Below are 17,053 nucleotides of genomic sequence, written 5' to 3'. Positions count from 1 at the left end.
TCAATAAAAATACGAATGCTTTAAAAAAAATAAAGTAAAAAACTTTTTTTTAAAAATAGAGAGAACATGATACATACATCTCCACCTAAACATCTCTAGCATTGCCTCAGAAATATGTCAATTTAAGTAGCATCAGAACTTGACATTTCACAGGAAGGATTACTTCTATTGTCGCTGCCTGGATAGGAAGAAGGTACCCTTTCACAAAAACAAGACACTTACAAACACACCAGAATGAAGACGACAATCAGTACAAGTGAATAGACCAGAGTATGAAACTGAGCAAATACGCATATGTAAGACAGGTGACAAGCACAAAGAAAATTACATGAAAGCGTTCTTTTTCCTTTTGTGCCTTTCCTTTGTGCTCACACTCATGGCGGCCGTGGCACTTTTAATAGGCTTAATTATGTCAACTGTTTTACTTTTCATTTTCAATTTAAGTGGCAAGAAAAGTCCAGTTAGGAATTTTCAACGTTAAGAGCTCTAACTCGACCAAACGCAAGACCCATTGCTTTGAAAATGCTTGTTCTAATTTGCAATTATGTATATCATATTATATGTCCTAGGTGTAATCAAGACAGTGACAGTGCAGAGGATTCAAAAAGTGGAAATAAGTATACACAAAGTAATAAAGCACCATACAAATTTCGTGGTTGAATTCACAATTGATACGAAGCTTGTTACATTGTACAGGGTATACCAATATAAAGACTTTGGAATATTTCTTTTACACCACCCTTATTCATAACCGGGGATGTGGGTGCTTAATTTTCCCTCCAGACTTTATTTTTATATTCTTATAAAACTGTTTGCCACTGCTACCTACACAGGACTAAATTTTTGAATTATTTCTTTACTGTTGTCCTAAATATGTACTGAATGGGCAAGCAACACTCTCTGTTTGTTTTCTCCCACTGAAGGATGGGAAGTTTTGTAATGTCGAAAATGGCGATACTGAAAAAAGTTAATGTATTTGTATCAAAGTAATCACATTCAAATTTCGAAGTGCATAGTATAAAAGCCGGCTACCCCTCTCTCATAATCACCACGCAGCTGGCCATTTTTGCATCATGCTTGACGTTTTCGTTTTTCCCGGCATCCGGCAAAACTTCCACATAATTTTCACATTTTGCCACATATCAAAGGTGACACCGGTTGACATTTTGAAGGGACCTTGGCTACTTAATGAACACTTTTAATGTGTTGTCTGTGATATGACACTGTGCACATGATAGCCATTGATAATAACCCTTTGTATAGCGCAGGGTCAGTCTACAGAATGTTGTCAAATGGTTTTCAGTAGACCGATGTGTTACTTTTCATCACAGACAGGTGACATTTCAGATAGGCTTATTGAAAATGTCAATTTTCCAAAGAAAATGGTTTTGAAAGCCGGAATCCACTCCATGTGTTCACATGTGAATCCCCAAAAACACAGACGTGCATTTGTCTCACAACAGACATTCTATATTCAATGCACACATTATGTGCATCTCTCCGAATGCCAGCCTCCTCTCAGCATGTCTTTATCGACAAGCAACTCTGTGCCATATTTTCAGGCCATTTGTTAAACGTTTAGGGACACCTTCAACGGATCTCTTTAAATTCCCATACTTCCTTCTCAAAACGTAATTTTTAGTGCTTGAAATCTCATACATCTTCCAACGAACTCTTACTGCTGTCCACCAGGTTTAATATCTTTACATTTCTATACTGATTATCCTTAAAAATAAAATAAATCGTACATTCTAACTCGTTGCAGTACTTTAAGTAGGTCAGAAAAGTTTTTTTTTTGGGGGGGGGGGGGGGGGGGGGGAGGAAGGTGCCCCAAAAACCACAATACGGAACTGCACTTAAAGATGTGGCCTTGTATGGAAATTCATGGGCAGGCTACTTACTGAAAGCACTGCAATAGCATACTTATGACGACAGGTTGTGCGGTCTGAGCATGCCAGTAAAAGAACTAGGCACTGGGCCCTTTCAAGGGGACAAGAATTTTGTACTTGGCATTCCTATAACTAGCTTTCATTTACAGAAAGATTAAATTAATTAACAAAATATGAGTTTTAGTGGTATGGTAGTTTAAATAGTATTCTTCTGTGCTTGGCGTACGCTGTTCAGTAGCCGTCTTGCCGTCAGAGCAATCCAGCAGTCTTCTGTATGTAAATGGAATACTGTGTTATAGTTTCTGTTAACTTTAATTACAATAAAAAGGAGCTTCAATTATGCTGGACATTCTTTTGCTTGTTTTACAAAAGAAATGATTAACCAGTACCCAAATCCAAGATATTCACTTTAGCGGAATTGAAGGTTTTTCGCATCATGCAGGGATCCAGCCACGTCCTGGATGTTACATGCAAGTGAATGTTATGGGCAAACACCCTACTAAGGTATTTTACAAGGATCAGAACTTATGGCCTGCAGGCTATACAAGGTTAGTTTCAACAAAAGCCCATACCCACAAAGCTAGGGCCTGCAAGCCACACAGAGCTCTGAGACAGATGTATTAATAAGCTAAAAGAAACAATTCCGACAGTGTTCTGTTCGGAGAAACTATTAATCTATACTTAAGAAATAAACACAGCACCTTACACACAATGATCAGTCACAAGTTCAGGCAATTTTCCTTGCATGACTTAAAGGCAAGATAAAGCATACCTTTGAGTACTTTCTCACGGTCTCATTTTGTTACGTTTTCTTTTGGAAATAGTTTGCATTTTTAAAATAGCTTGAGAAAATTTACTGCTTCAATATCTCTGTCCATCTCTGACTTGACCGGAGAAATGGGGCACAGAATGTATTTTTTTATGTTGCATCAGTAGTGCATTAAGCAAGGCTGAAACAGATCTAGCCCAAAAAAGTGTTAATCTGCTAAGGAGCAGATGCATTGTTTTATCAGCACGTTGAAATGGATATTGGTGCAGTACTGGCGCAGTGATTGCTGTTTTTTTTTTTTAATTCAGTGATTCCTTATTTGCAACATGAACCAAACCATTTCCAGCACCATGGCTCAGTGAATAAAACAGTCACTAAGATGTGAAGCACTTGATGATTGTCAATCACAGAAATGCTGAGTCAGCTTTTCCACCCTTCCAATAACTATGAAATAAGTAGCAACACATGTTTTTATAAACAGCTTAGGATGCGAGAAGTACTGTGCTCAGGGGTGTGGAATTCCTATAGGCCGATACCCAGGACATATTGTTTGGGATAAAAGACAACATGTTTTCAGGTTTATTCTGTCCTTGGGACAAGTAAACCCAACCGCCTGCAGCACAAAACCTTTGGCTGCCAATTTAAAGTACCACATTAAGGGGGAGGGTGGGGAACCGTCTGCAGTTAAGGTAATATTTGTGTCCATATGTTAATGCTATTTGAACCTGTATTTATTATTCATCAATGCAAAGCCCTTAATAGTAAGATGAGCCCTCTAAATAAATGTTGCAAACTCGGACTGCCCTCCTGACAGCCGTTCCATTAAAAACAAAAATTTTAAAAAAAATGTAAAGTACATCCGCAAAGGTTAACAATATGAGGTTAAGTAAAACGCTCTGATTAGATGCAAATATTTGCAGAAGCTTGAAAGCAAGATTGACAATTCTTTGCTTTAAAAAAAATGCAATTAGAAAAAAAGTTTCGCTAAACTACTGTGAAATTTTAAGTACCATTTCCTAAAAGCATCATTTAGTAACACGTGTTGATGTATGCTAGTATTTCCACAACATACTCATAATGAAAAGTCAGTGTAACCAGTTTCAACAAGGTTATGGGAAACATGAAAACAAACAAGCATTGGTAAAGTCAATAGGTCTGACATACGTGGTCAGTCTTTTGCTTTTGTCAATGTGTCTTGTCTTGACATGGCTTTTATAAAACTTTATTGTTGTGATATTTTTAGGTCTTAAAAAAAAAATAAAAAAAAGGGGGGGAGGACACATTGCCATAGTAGTTCCTGGCACTGAACAAAACTACTTTGGTGCCAATATGCTCCTTGTGAATGGGCTCATGCTGAACATTAAGAGTGAAGCCAGTTGATAGGTGAATATAGAGATAATTTGAATAAAAAGAAAAGGGTCTTGGTTAATGCCAGACCTAATTTGGAGCCCAATTATTAAATACTGTCGCAAATGTGCACCCATGGTATTTGCATTAGTGCAGATTTACGCATGTCCTGAATTCACAAAACTAGACCAGAAAAAAGTACTCCTGGAAAATATTTGAGAACTCAGGGGTGTGGAATTTAATAAAGTATCTTCTTGTCCAGTGGACAGGTTGCTTTTTAAATCTACTTGTCCTGCAAAAAAATCTACTTGTCCCTTTGGTGCCATGTAGTGCGGCGACAAATTATGGCAGCAATCTCATTATGTAAGAGCTCTGATAATACCCCCTCTGATTATGCCTGGGCTACTACTATAGTAGGGACTGAAAACTTGCAATCTCAATCCCCACTATAGCAATTTCTTTATTTTGCCACCTTTCAGCAGATCTACATGCTGGGGCTGGAGGAAGCAGTAAGCAATAATTCCATGGTTGAAATGCCATTTAGTCTGCAAACTACTAACGTTCACGTTTTAAGGACTTTCACCAGCTCTCTATTTTTTTCCCCATAATGAGAAAGGGTAGAAATTTACTCCTGACAATGGCAGAAGTAGAAGTTCTTCCAGGGTTGGGAAAAAAGTGGTTGGAGGGAAAGTGAACTTGTAAATGCTCAACAGATTTTCACATGAACAAATCTACACATGCATATTTGCTCGTGCTAAAATACAGTTCACAAATATTTTGTAGGGGTGCGATTTCCTGATCGACTTCTGTAAGTTCTTGTGAATTCATGAAAGGCACTAATTCATTCAAAGACATATCATGGGTGCACTTTTGTGACTTTTCTTTAAGAACTGGGTCACTAATTAGGTCTGGCGTTTACAAGGACATTTTATTTTTATTAAACTTCTATTTCTCTCTCTATCTATCGGTTGGCTTTACTGTGAGTGGTCGCATTCTGCTCTTCCACAAGGAGCATATTGGCACACAAAGTTTTGTTCAGTGCCAGGAACTACTGTGGCAATCGGTGGCGTAACGAAACTGGAGGCGGTCTCCCCGGCAAACAACGTGGAGGAGTACCCCCCTTACCTTCCCCCCCGACTTCCTCTGCGCAGGTGCCGAGTTGAGTGGGCCCCCCGGAGGGGGGCTGTGGGGCCTTTGTTAGGCCACTGGTGGCAATGTGTGCTTTTTGAGACCAAAAAACTTTTTGCTTTTTGCCCATGTTTGTTGCAATGGCGAGGGCCTGGCAGCTCCCACACCAATAAAGGGTTACAAAAGCCATGTCAAAACAAGACACGCATTGACGAAACCAAAAGATTCACAAAAATGTTGAATCAGTTGGCTTTGCCAGTGCTTGTTTATTTTCATACTTTACATAATCTCATTGAAAATGGTTACACTGATTTTCCATTAGGAATATTTTTTAGAAATAATAGCAAGCATTAACACATTTTACTAAATGACGCTTCAAAGAAATAGCACCTAAAATTTCATAGTAGCAAAACTTTTTTTTTCTATTTGCATTTTTTTCTGAACTCTTGCTTACAAGCTTCTGCAAACAGTTGCATCTAATCAAAGCGCATTCTGGGAGCATTATACTTAGCCTCATATTGCTAAGGTTTTCAAACATGTATGAACACTTTTTTTTTTTTTTTTTTTTTTTTTACTGGAACTCAGTAGTGTAGTGTGACCATAAAACATTTATTTACAATGCGCACCCTAATAAAGATGTCTTTTCATTAATGAACCATAAATACAAATTCGAACAGCATTAACATATGGACACATATTACTTCAACTGCAGACAGTTCACTTCTCTGTAAACTGGCAGCCAAAGGGTTTGTGCTGCAGGGGGTTGGGCCTACTTGACCTAAGGACAAAATAAACATGAAAACCTGTTGCCCTTGACCTCAAACCATATGTCCCAGGCATCAGGCGATAGGAATGCCACATCCCTGGAACTGTATTTTAGCACAAGCAAATATGCATGCATAGATTTGCTCAAGCAAGAAGCTGTTGAGCATTTACAAGTTCACTTTCCCTCCAACTACTTTTCCCCAAACCTGCAAGAAATCTGACTTCAGACTCTTGTCAAGAGTAAATTTTCAACCTTTCTCTGTATGGGAAAGGATTAGAGAAGAGCTGGTGAAAACCCTTAAAACATGCAAGTAAGTAGTTTTGCCCAGACTCAAAGGGGCATTCAAACCCTGGAACTACTACTTACGGCTACCTCCCGCCAGTATGTAGATCAGTAGAAAGGTGGCAAAATAAGGATATTGCTAGTATTCAAGCCGTACTTTAGTATTAGCCCTGGTATAATCGGAAAGACTATTATCAGAGCTCTTATATAAATAATAAGACTGCTGTTATAATTTGTTGCTGCACTAAATGGAACCCAATTAACAAGTAGATTTTTTTTTAGAGGACTAGCAGATTTATGAAGCAACCTGTCCCATCGACAAGTAGATATTTTATCAAATTCCATACCCCTGTGAAGTGCTACATATTTAAAAAAAAAAAAAAAAGACAGAGGTGAAGGCGTTGATACCATTGCAGTCTCCTTCCATGCCCAGAACTGTCTCAGTGTTGAACCAGAAGGGCAGCTCTGGGCTTAATGACGTCAGAGTAGGGGATGTTGTGGTAGTGTGAGTTATTCATTCTTAGTCAGCATCACCCCTTCTTAAAACATACTTTCGTGTACAGCTCTTCAACTGTGCTATAGGCTGGGTATTTCCCATGTCAACCTCTAGTAGTTGTGGATGCAACAGAAGGGTTATGTTAACCAGAGGTAAATCATGCAGGGAAGCCGGGTACTTGTATACAGATTCAAAAGAACAGGTTACAAGCCAGATTTGTATGGTGTTCACATAAGAAACATCAACAAACAATTAATATAAATGGAACTTATTTCTATGAGTGGAGTTCAAATAGGTCTACATCAAGGACACATTTTCAGGATAACCACTGACATATAAAAGATTAAATCAGAACAGGTATGTCCTCTTGGACCTTCATCTGGGCAACATGATTTACATTTTCGGTTGTTATCCTCAATATATAGCATAGATCTGGCCTCCTGTACCTGGGCTGGACACCACTGGAGCAGCTTAGCAATTCATAAAGCACATTGATTGCTGCACTTTTTCCATAGCAAAATTGTTGGACCTCGCCCTTTTTTACAGGGTCATTCCCCAAACTTTTTGCCTTTTCCTCCTAATTTATCTGACCCTTTTTGGCTGACGTTATGACTCTGAACACTTTACCAATGCTAAAGTGCGTGAGCTCTCCCTTGTAAACTTGGTATGATTGGCTTATACCTAATTGGCATATTTAATTTACCTGTAAGTCCCTTGTACAGTCGTATCTCTATAACCAGGGCCTGTAAATTAAGTGCTGCTAGTGGGCCAGTAGCGCTACTTGCGCAACCCACTAGAGTGGCCTTTCAAACCTGTCTCAGGTCTGCTGGTGCAGGACCTGCGTAAGCAGTTTGCTGCCACAGGGACCTGGCCTCTAAACGTACTTGCCAGGCCCAGAACGCCCATTTTACTACATGTTAGTCACCCCTAAGGTAGGCCCTACCTAGCCCTATGGGAAGGGTGCTATGTATATAGAAGGCAGAACATGTGTCTGGTTGTGTAGCCTGTCCTGGTAGTGACAAACAGCCTATTTGGTTTCTCACTGCTGTGGGTGCTGCCTTCTCATAGGACTGAATTGGAAATTCCTTGCCTTATGTCTATGGGGTATTGTCCGATTTATGAGGGGTAGCGTTGGCATTTTTGGTATGGTTGTAATGGTAGTGAGAAATGCTGCTTACTGGTGTAAGTGGATTTTTTATTACTATTACAGAAATACCACTCCTATAAAATGAGCATTTCTCAGTGCTTAGGACTCTGGTGTTTTGCAGCTTGACTCCAATCCACGTCCGTGCAGAGTGACAGTTGGGCTTCGTGCATACTTTTCAGACAGCCTGTACACAGGGAGGGTGGAGGTGTCACAGTGGTGCATCTGCATACTGAATAGTCTTCCAGGGCTGAGAGAAGATAGAGGCGAGGAACACCTGCATTTGTAAAGGCTGTGCCCTGGTCTCACACAAAAGGGTTGTTTACCCCCCACTGATGTTTGGGGCTTGTGCTGGAGGAGAGAGGGGACACTCCTAGAACCAGTTCAAACTGGTTGAAACCCCCTTTCATCCTCATTGAAAATGCTTTGCAGAACTGAGTATAAGTACTGGGAATTTTCTACCCACAATTTTGGACATCTTTGGGACACATGAAACTTACTGGGAACAGGACACAGAACGCTGCTGAACGGATTGACCAGGACCCACCTTGGACTGCTGCTGCTGTGCTGACCTGTGACATGCTGGGTCATTAGGATGATCTGCCACCATCTGCATCCATTGTGCTGGCCTGGCGTTTGGGCCAGGTAGCCCTGTGCTTCCACCCTTCTGTCTCCAGGGGAAGGGTGCTGTGGCCCCTGACACCTGCAACGATCCCAAGCACGAGGCGTGATTCGCTCCCTTTGGGGACTTCTTGGCACCGAGTGGCGCGCTTTTATGGGGCCATTGGCGCTCATAAGCGCATCGCTGTAAAGGGGGATCACCGGTGCGACCCAGGCTCCGTGCAACTGACCCGAACTGGGAAGCGCTCATCGGGGCTCGGCTATCACCGCCGCAACCCGGGCGGGTTTAGTGTGTCCGAGCGCACTCCACGTAGTGCTCCCGGGAGACCAGAGCACTGAGTGAAGTGCCCTCGGGGCGCCACCGGACACCTGCTTGTGGGCGTCTTCACCGCTGCGGCACGGGCAAGTCTGACGGAGGGCTTGCGCACCATGTAGGGTGCGGCTGAATCAGAGCAGGAGGGGAGCCTCATAGGAAGCCCCTGCTCCAGCTGCCCCAGTCGGCCGAGGAGCGTGAGCAGGAAAGGAGTCCTCAATGGATGATCCCCGCCCCAGGGCCCCCCTTTTCAGCACCAGAGATCGCGGGCGGGAGGAAGCCTCGTCAGAGGCACCCACACAGCCTGGTTTCTGTCCCTCTCTATGTGGCTCGGGGTAAAATTAACCCCATTGGGGGATTAGGTTACTTTCGCCCACCCTCCCACCAGGGTCCGTATCAACCCGAGGGGAGTCCCACAGAACATGTCGGTGCCCGGTTAGGTGCAGGCCCCAGGAGTGGCCCACACACCACTACCCAGAGGGAATACGTACCACCCGCTCCCCCCAGGATCAACACATGGCCCCCATTTTACGCATAGGAGCGCCGGGGGCCTCCCAGATTGATCTTCGTGGTACAGGAGGTGCTTTTCATATTACAACAGGTACTATCTAGAGACTACCTATGCTTTGCTAATGTTCCTGTTATGGACATTGCGGGCCCCGGATGTTAACCTGTTCATTGTATTACGTGCCATATGCTCTCTAATGTTCCTCTTATGGACATACATGGGAATACCATGATAAGTATATTGGTTTGATAATGAGATTCCTGACTACTTCTTATGCTGCAGATTTCTGAGTACTTACATGTTCTAGTGTGACTACTGCTTATTCTTGCAGAGTATTAGTAACCTGTGTAACGTTATGACAACTGCTAAGGTAGCAGGATAATTCTGACATGTGTTTGGCCTAATTATGTTTTGTGCAATACAATTTATTTTTACATAACTTGGTGTTGTGTTCCTTTGTGGTGTATTTATTGCGTCACGTGTGTTGTGCAAACGTTTTACACACTGCCTCCGGGTCAGGCCTGACTGCTCGTGGCAAGCTACCAAGGGGGTGAGCAGGGGTTATCTTGGACGTGTAACTCCCTTGCCCTGACTAGAGTGGGTGGGTTCTGCCTGGCTTAGGTGCATACCCTAGCCAACCAGAAACCCCATTTCTAACAAAGCTCATCATATTCATCCAAATATTGCCATAAATGTGCAAACTCACAATCTCTCCTCAACCTGCATCCAAAACGATTAAACTTTATGGATTCAGGGTCATTTGTGTCAGAAGGTCATAGAGGTCTGTTCCACTTTTCTAGTGTTAAAACAGATTCTTTGTAGCTTCAGGAGCTAATCATAAGATTTCAGAACATTATCTTCACAGATAGTGATTTTTTACAGTACCCAGATCAATATTTGCAGTCCAAGTATTACATTTTACCTTGTAGATGCAGAATAAGGCAGGTAGTAAATTGGAGAGTATGAGGCTACACAATGACTGTTAGAAGAAATGTAAAACAAATAACAAACACAGCAGTCAATGCTTTCAATACATGGCTGCATCGCGTTTGCTGTAGACCTACATCAATTGTTTGGAACCACTGCCTTTCTATACTAACCTCTCCTTGCCGGACCCACTAGTTATTAAGGAATACCTGTGTGTAGCAGGTGTCTCTAGAATTACACAAAACTCTCTGAATGTGAGAGTTCTGAAACTGGTCACGGCATGGCATAAGTGTAACCAAAACACGTCTCAGTATACTATAAGTAGCCCTCTCAACTGTACACAATGCTCCAGACATAGGATTTTTGTTATCCAATTTTGTAATCTATGGGGAAACTCAAGCAAAGTAGAGCACTACAAAGGGACCTATAGAGCTGGACAATACTGGCTTAGCGGTTGTCTCCAAAACTTGACAAATCACTCTAAATGTGGTCTGCAATACTAAATACAACACACCAGAGAAAGACCCCAGACTGGAACACAAAATGTTGGAGGCAGCCTTTAAAACTATAAAACATTTCCAGAAGATAAAGTGAAAATTGGAACCTAACTTCAGTTGACGCTTTTAGTACTTGGGACGGTACCCAAAACGAGCCCTCCAAATCTTTACCCAATATTCTAAATGTAGCCTCCCTAACTGGACACAATGCTCAAAATGAGTATATTGACACCACACATTACTAAAATGAGGCACTGAAGTCTTCAAATGAGATCTCACTGGAATTAGGAATACGGTATTCAGGCAGCATAACTTTTGTCTCTCCCTCTGTACTGAAAGGTCTCAAAAATAAATTGACTCCCCACTCACTACTACGACTCAGATTTTATCACGGCAAGCCATTTGTAGGACCAACTGACCCGTTCAGGCAAGAGAGCTTGAGCTGACAAAGTAAAGGTGTTCTTTTCATTCAGAAAGTGAATGAGCAATAAAGATGCCTTTAAATATTGTTCTTATCTTGTAATATTTGCTTTGTGTTCAAAGATGGATGTCAAATATCAGCTTAAGTCTTCTAGGGAAATGCTGCTTATTTTATCCTGGAGAATCGAGTTTTCTTTCTCAGGCTGTTTTTTTCTTAACACAAATTATACAGAGTGTAAATGAAGTGTACATGTATTTCTAAATATATAAGCAATTAGGAAAGCACTTTTTTGAATCTCAGGAGTGCGATGGAAATAAAGATTTTAAGAGGATCAAACAAATCAAACAATGCACTTGACTCGGTGATGTGCATGTGATAAATATTTGCAGAAACCAAATTTCAAAACATTATTGTTTGTACGCTATACAGATTTGTCAGTAAAACTGCATGTCAGTAGAAAATGTGGCCATTTCAAAGAAACATAGGCTGACAAATACATCATGGTTTAATAATATATTTATTGAATGTGAGAATTTTTAACCACAAACTGAGAAACATTCCTAAGCCAGACCCGATGAGAATGCTGTTACTGAACAAGAGGCAAGTCAGGGTTCGTGCAAACCCTGTGCATGGGCTACATTTTGGCCTATAAAATCAAACAAGAGTTTTTTGTATGTGATAATGATGAAAAAGGTGAAATAAATATGGGCCCAGGATCAAACAATTGGTGACCAGTTTAAGGGACAAGAGCATTAAGTTAGGTCAAGTAGTTTACTCAAGTAACTAGACCTGCAGGTCTGGTAACATTTTTCTGATTTTTATTTTAAGACCTGACTGAGATAGTATTTCTCTCCTGGTAGTCCACCTGTCTTATTAAAAAAAAATTTTTATGGTAAGAGAAGCTCACACTGCTGCTGTCAGTACTATAACAGTTCTATTAATCTAAAGTAAACTCTAACTGTTTTTGCACATATTGTATCTGATCTTTGATGTAGTGAAGGAAGTTGAAACTGCTTATCTGAAAGCTGTACCAGTGATGTAACTGCAGGACCAATGGAATTATGTGATTCTGTGGCCACTGCATTTTCTCCACTACCTAATACATAACTTGCAGAAATTGCAACATGGGGTGCAATAGGGTGACCACCTTACTTCTGGTCATTAAAAGTACTGTCTGCAGACCTGATCTTTTCAGGGGTTAATCTAATTAGTCAAAGAAAGCACAGCAAACCTAAGGAACAAAAACATGCATTACGTGATAGTATTAAAGCTCAAGGCTGGAAACACTGGCGTAATAATATGGGGGAATTGCTCACTATAGGCGCTGGAAGTAGAGGTGCTGCAGCACCCCCAAAATAACCATGCTGGAGTTCAGAAGGTGAATAAGCTATAAAAATGCCTGTAATTTTATTTTTGTCTTGACACCGTTGCAGTATGTTAAAAGACATAAGTCAAATGTCAGGCTATGCCTTCTAACAAATTGCTGCTTATACTTTTATTAAGAAGGAGGTTGGTGTTTACTTTTCTCCAACTGCAAAGTCAGAGCATTTTGTAAGAAGAACTATGACCATCTTGCATGGGTTCTGAGTGAAAGAAAGGCTGTAGAATGTCATTTTTTCCTAATATAGTAAAATTTACATTTCTGTAAATGAACCATACAAATATTTCAAAATATATAAGAATGTATGAAAGCACTAATGTAATTCTGTAATTTGTGGAATTCTAAAGTATGATGAAAACAAAAGATTTTATTAGGATCAAGACAAATCAGGACATTTAGTGATGTGTAAATGATAAATATTTGCAGAACTCAATTTTCACACATTATCGTTTGTGTGCTATGGCTTTGTGAAGTTGCATGACAGTGTGAAATATGTGGCCATTTCAATGTAAAACATGATGTCAGTTAGAGTAATGCATTTTCGACAATATGCTCCAAAATGCACCACCAGCTACATAATCACAACCTTATCACTCTCCTGCTAATCGGGCATGGCTAATTTACTATATTTGTTCTTTGTGTGATGCTTGGATTCTACAGAATGTCTATGACTTCAGTAATGTACCCATGATTGCAGCACCCCCACTCTGAAAATTGTTCCAGCACCACTGTTGCTCAAGCCGTTATGTAATGTGCCATATTAGGCCACATAATTCCACGGGCTCTGTTTATGCTCGTAATCCTTGACGAATTCTCTTCCCTATGCCAAATCCAAAATGCCTTGCTATGGCACAGCTTACTTTCCTACTGCCAGAGCTAGGGGGAGGTGGTGAGTCTTCAGACACCTACACCTCGCGTTCCTAGTTCTGTGTGTAACTGCTAACTCAGTGCAGTTTCCAATGTATGCTAGGATTTGTAGTTGCGTTTAGCACATTAATAAGTTATGACTAAAGATCAATGGATGCAAAAAATAAAAAATAAAAAACTGATTGAGCACTTATCTTGAAGGCCCTGGAAGTCTTTGGAGCTCTGCTGGCAACAGTGAGCTATCCTCCCAGTGAGGTCAAGTCAAAACATTTGAACTACCAAAAACAGAAACTAAAAGGACTCTTTAGACAAACTGATAAGTATCGTCACTCAAATAGTGCTTCAAAATATACAGATGACAGGAACTGCGCTGCCTTTTCATTTTCTGATATGCTACTGTTTCGCTGCACAAACTCAGAGCTCCCACCCTTCCCAGCTCAAGGAGGGATATTGTTTAGTTGATGTTTTTCCTTGCTTAATGGGGCTTGCAGTCGTTTGCGCGCGCCAAAGTATTAGCCGGACTTCAAGTCCCATAAGGCAAAGAAAGACGTAGACACTGCTAAATAACTCCGTAGAACACCAAAACCCTATTCTGGCTTTATCCGTGATCTGCAAGGAAACGGGACCGGACAAGGCGAGAACAGAATTAGGGCCCGTTTTGGCTCACTGCCAGGATAGCAAACTCTAGGAGCGGCCCAATTATAAGTGTTCTGACACCATGCATGCGCTCCCGTCCTCAACGATCTGACGTGGAGTTTCCGAATGAGGACCTTACCTCCTGTCTTGAAAAAGAAGGTCTGAAAACTTCGATTGCGCTTGTCTCTGCCTTGCCTTAGACTCGAAACTACTTCAAATGCCGAAGGCACGCCGATCCTATGGGAAAGCTACTTTGCACAAACTGACAGACTGGGAGGCGGTGCTCGGAGAAGCTATTGGCTGTAAGGCGCCATAGAGATTTCAATTGGTTAGGAAAGTGACGTACCCAGTCAGAAACTACGCTCCAAAGACACAGCGGAAGTATCAGTCCGCGCAACCCCGGAAGAACTGAAAGCACCGCAACTACAGTCACGAACTTCACATAGTACCATAGAGTTCCACAATGTACTAGAAGGCTGACTTTGAAGCATACATTGCCTGCTCCGGCGTGTCCCCTGTGGCATGACGAACCTGCTGTAAAATCTTTTAATGCCTGTGTTTTTTTGTATACAAGATAATTAATTTAGAGCATAAAGGGTGTTTGTATTGCTGTACCTGCACAGCTAGGGTGGATCCATATCATAATCTTTTGCTCCCGTAGGTTAGCTAAGATCATTAGAATAATGTTTAACTGGAAGATATAACACATTGAATCCACTGGAGTTTTACATGAATTTACAGATATTTCCGAGTCTATGTCATGACCGGAGGCGATGATTATTCATACTCTTCTCCACTTTAATATCACAGCAGTTTGAAAGAAACACCAATTAGAACAAAAAGATCCTTATTACTACATGTCCCAAGGTCACCATAGTAACCACAGTGCAATCACACGTTGTATATAATGTCATGACGTTCCTGCCTCTACCTTCTTCACTGCTCGCGAGTCAGTTACGTCACGGCTTTCCTTTCTTCCGTGTTAGGAGGGGAATATATAAAACTGATTGCACCAATTTGATTGCGTGTGTGTGGTGCGTTGCAGATTTTTCCTTTTCAGGACGACGCTAAGCGGCAAGATAAATAATGCTGACAGTGCGGCATTCTTCGATCCTCAGCGCTCCTTTTTGTTTCTTAGCGAGCCTTCAGAAGGCACTCTTTTGCGCCGTCGGAAACCCATGAAGAGAGCGCGTGTTGTCACAGCAGCCTTTTGAGCGCTCTGACAGCGTCATGCTCGCGTGGCGAAAGCACTGAGAGGTTTTCCTGAAAGCATTCTCTCAGGCCTTTCCTGCCAACCCCTGAGGACACGTGAGCGCAACAAAGCTTTATCCCTTCGGGTCTCAGCAGCCGGCTTCCGTGCGAGGTGACAGCGAGTTTTTCTTGCACAGTAAAGCATTGAGCACTTTCAGGGAGCTGCCCAGCATACACAGGGCATTCTTTTCTTGATACTTTCTGCCTTCACCAGGTGCTCTCCCCTCCCTAATAAACGTGGAATCCAGTGAGAATCACGAATACTTATCCACCCAGGAGATCTATGATTCTCGGCCCCATCGCTTGCCTAAAGAAGTAGATAGGGCATTATCACTGTCCAAATCAAGAGCTTTGGCCCTTTTGCAGGAGCAGTTTGACAGACTGGCCAAAAGCATTCTGGGGGTGTTTTCTGACCCACTTTCCCTAGGTGCAGGGACTAGCAAGGGAGCAGGAGGCAAGAGGGTCAAGAAGCGTGATGCGGGGCACCCTGACGTTTTCAACAAACTCTATGAAACCTTCCAGAAGAGTGCGCGCATGCTTAAAAAGCACCCTAACGGGAGGCGGACAAGCCCAGAGAAGTTGGCAATTTGATCGCCCCAAATCTGGACATTGACGCCAAGGATTCTGACAGAGGGGATGGTAGGACGGACACGTCCTCGGATGAGGAGGGTGATTCAGGCAGACCATGGGGCCTAGGCTCTTCGGCATCAGATTCCCCAGATGGGGACATGGGACAGACAGACATGTTTGACACGAATGGGATCTACCACCCAAGATCCTCCAAATAGACCCTAGACACCAAGGTGGAGGAATATGTAGGGAGCACCGGTAGAGGCATGGGACGCTCTTCTGGCCATGCAACCTCCCAAGGTCCCCCAAACAACAAGCCAAACGCAACAATGCTGGAACAAAAGGAGACAGGAACACTTCTACCCAAGCAGAGGGTCCGGAAGAGAAAAATCTTTTTGGGGAGACAGAGGCTCCAGTTCCTTTCAGAAAGGAAAAGTGGGTAAGCAATACCCTTTTTCCCCCTCATGTAAAACAGGGGAGGGAGGTTAAAGCTGTATATACACAACTGGGAAAGGATCACATTGGACCCAAGGGTCCTTCAGATGGTCAGGGGTTTTCAAATAGAATCTACCAGACCCCCATTCAGAGAACACTTCCACATCCATTAGTTTTAGCACACCATTAGTCCTTGATCATAGATTCTGCGGTAAGACAGCTTCTTGCAAAAGGGGCACTTTGCAAACACAATACTTGGCGGGGTTTGTAAGCAATATTTTCTTAGTCCAAAAGAAAGACAAAGGGTTCAGACCCATCATAAATTTGAGAGAGTTCAACTATTGGCTGGTATACCGCCACTTCAAGATGGAAGGTCTTCATCTACTGAGGGTTATGCTACGGACAGGTGACTGGATGGTCAAATTTGACCTCAAGGACGCCTATCTCACAGTTCCCATTTTCCCTCACACAGGAGGTTCCTTCAATTCCTCTGGCGGGGGCAGACATTCGAATTCAGAGCCCTTCCTTTCGGACTCTCGTCGGCCCCATGGTGCTTTTCCAAACTGCTGTGTCCAGTAGTAGAGGCCCTTCCCACCAAAGGGGTAAGACTGGTTATATACCTGGATGACATCCTGATCATGGACCAGTCCCGACAATGGATCCTATCCAATTTGAACATGACTATAGCACTAATGACAGATCTGGGCTTTGTCATCTACAAGGACAAGTCAGAATTCATCCCGACCCAGAAGATCACATTCCTGGGGTTCCTGGTCAACTTGGAGGAAGCCTCCCTGAGTCTCCC

At 42.2% G+C, this 17,053-nt stretch overlaps 1 protein-coding gene across 4 annotated transcripts in view; it reads right to left on the bottom strand.

Moving 5' to 3' along the window:
- Window positions 1–14,404, bottom strand: part of ATL3 (atlastin GTPase 3) — a 259,411-nt gene extending 245,007 nt beyond the window's left edge. For 2 of the 4 annotated variants that reach the window (XM_069208038.1, XM_069208039.1), the window contains exon 1: window positions 14,132–14,246. The gene's annotated coding sequence lies outside the window, so the exon portion shown is untranslated. Of the gene's footprint in view, window positions 1–14,131; window positions 14,260–14,338 lie in introns of those variants that run through there. The other 2 variants (XM_069208040.1, XM_069208037.1) reach the window with 2 other exon arrangements.
- Window positions 14,405–17,053: the final 2,649 nt, after the last annotated feature.

This window comes from Pleurodeles waltl, chromosome 9 (assembly GCF_031143425.1).
Source record: "Pleurodeles waltl isolate 20211129_DDA chromosome 9, aPleWal1.hap1.20221129, whole genome shotgun sequence".
NCBI lineage: Eukaryota > Metazoa > Chordata > Amphibia > Caudata > Salamandridae > Pleurodeles > Pleurodeles waltl.
Note: the sequence above shows the minus strand (reverse complement) of the source record. Positions and strands in the feature narration are given on the sequence as shown.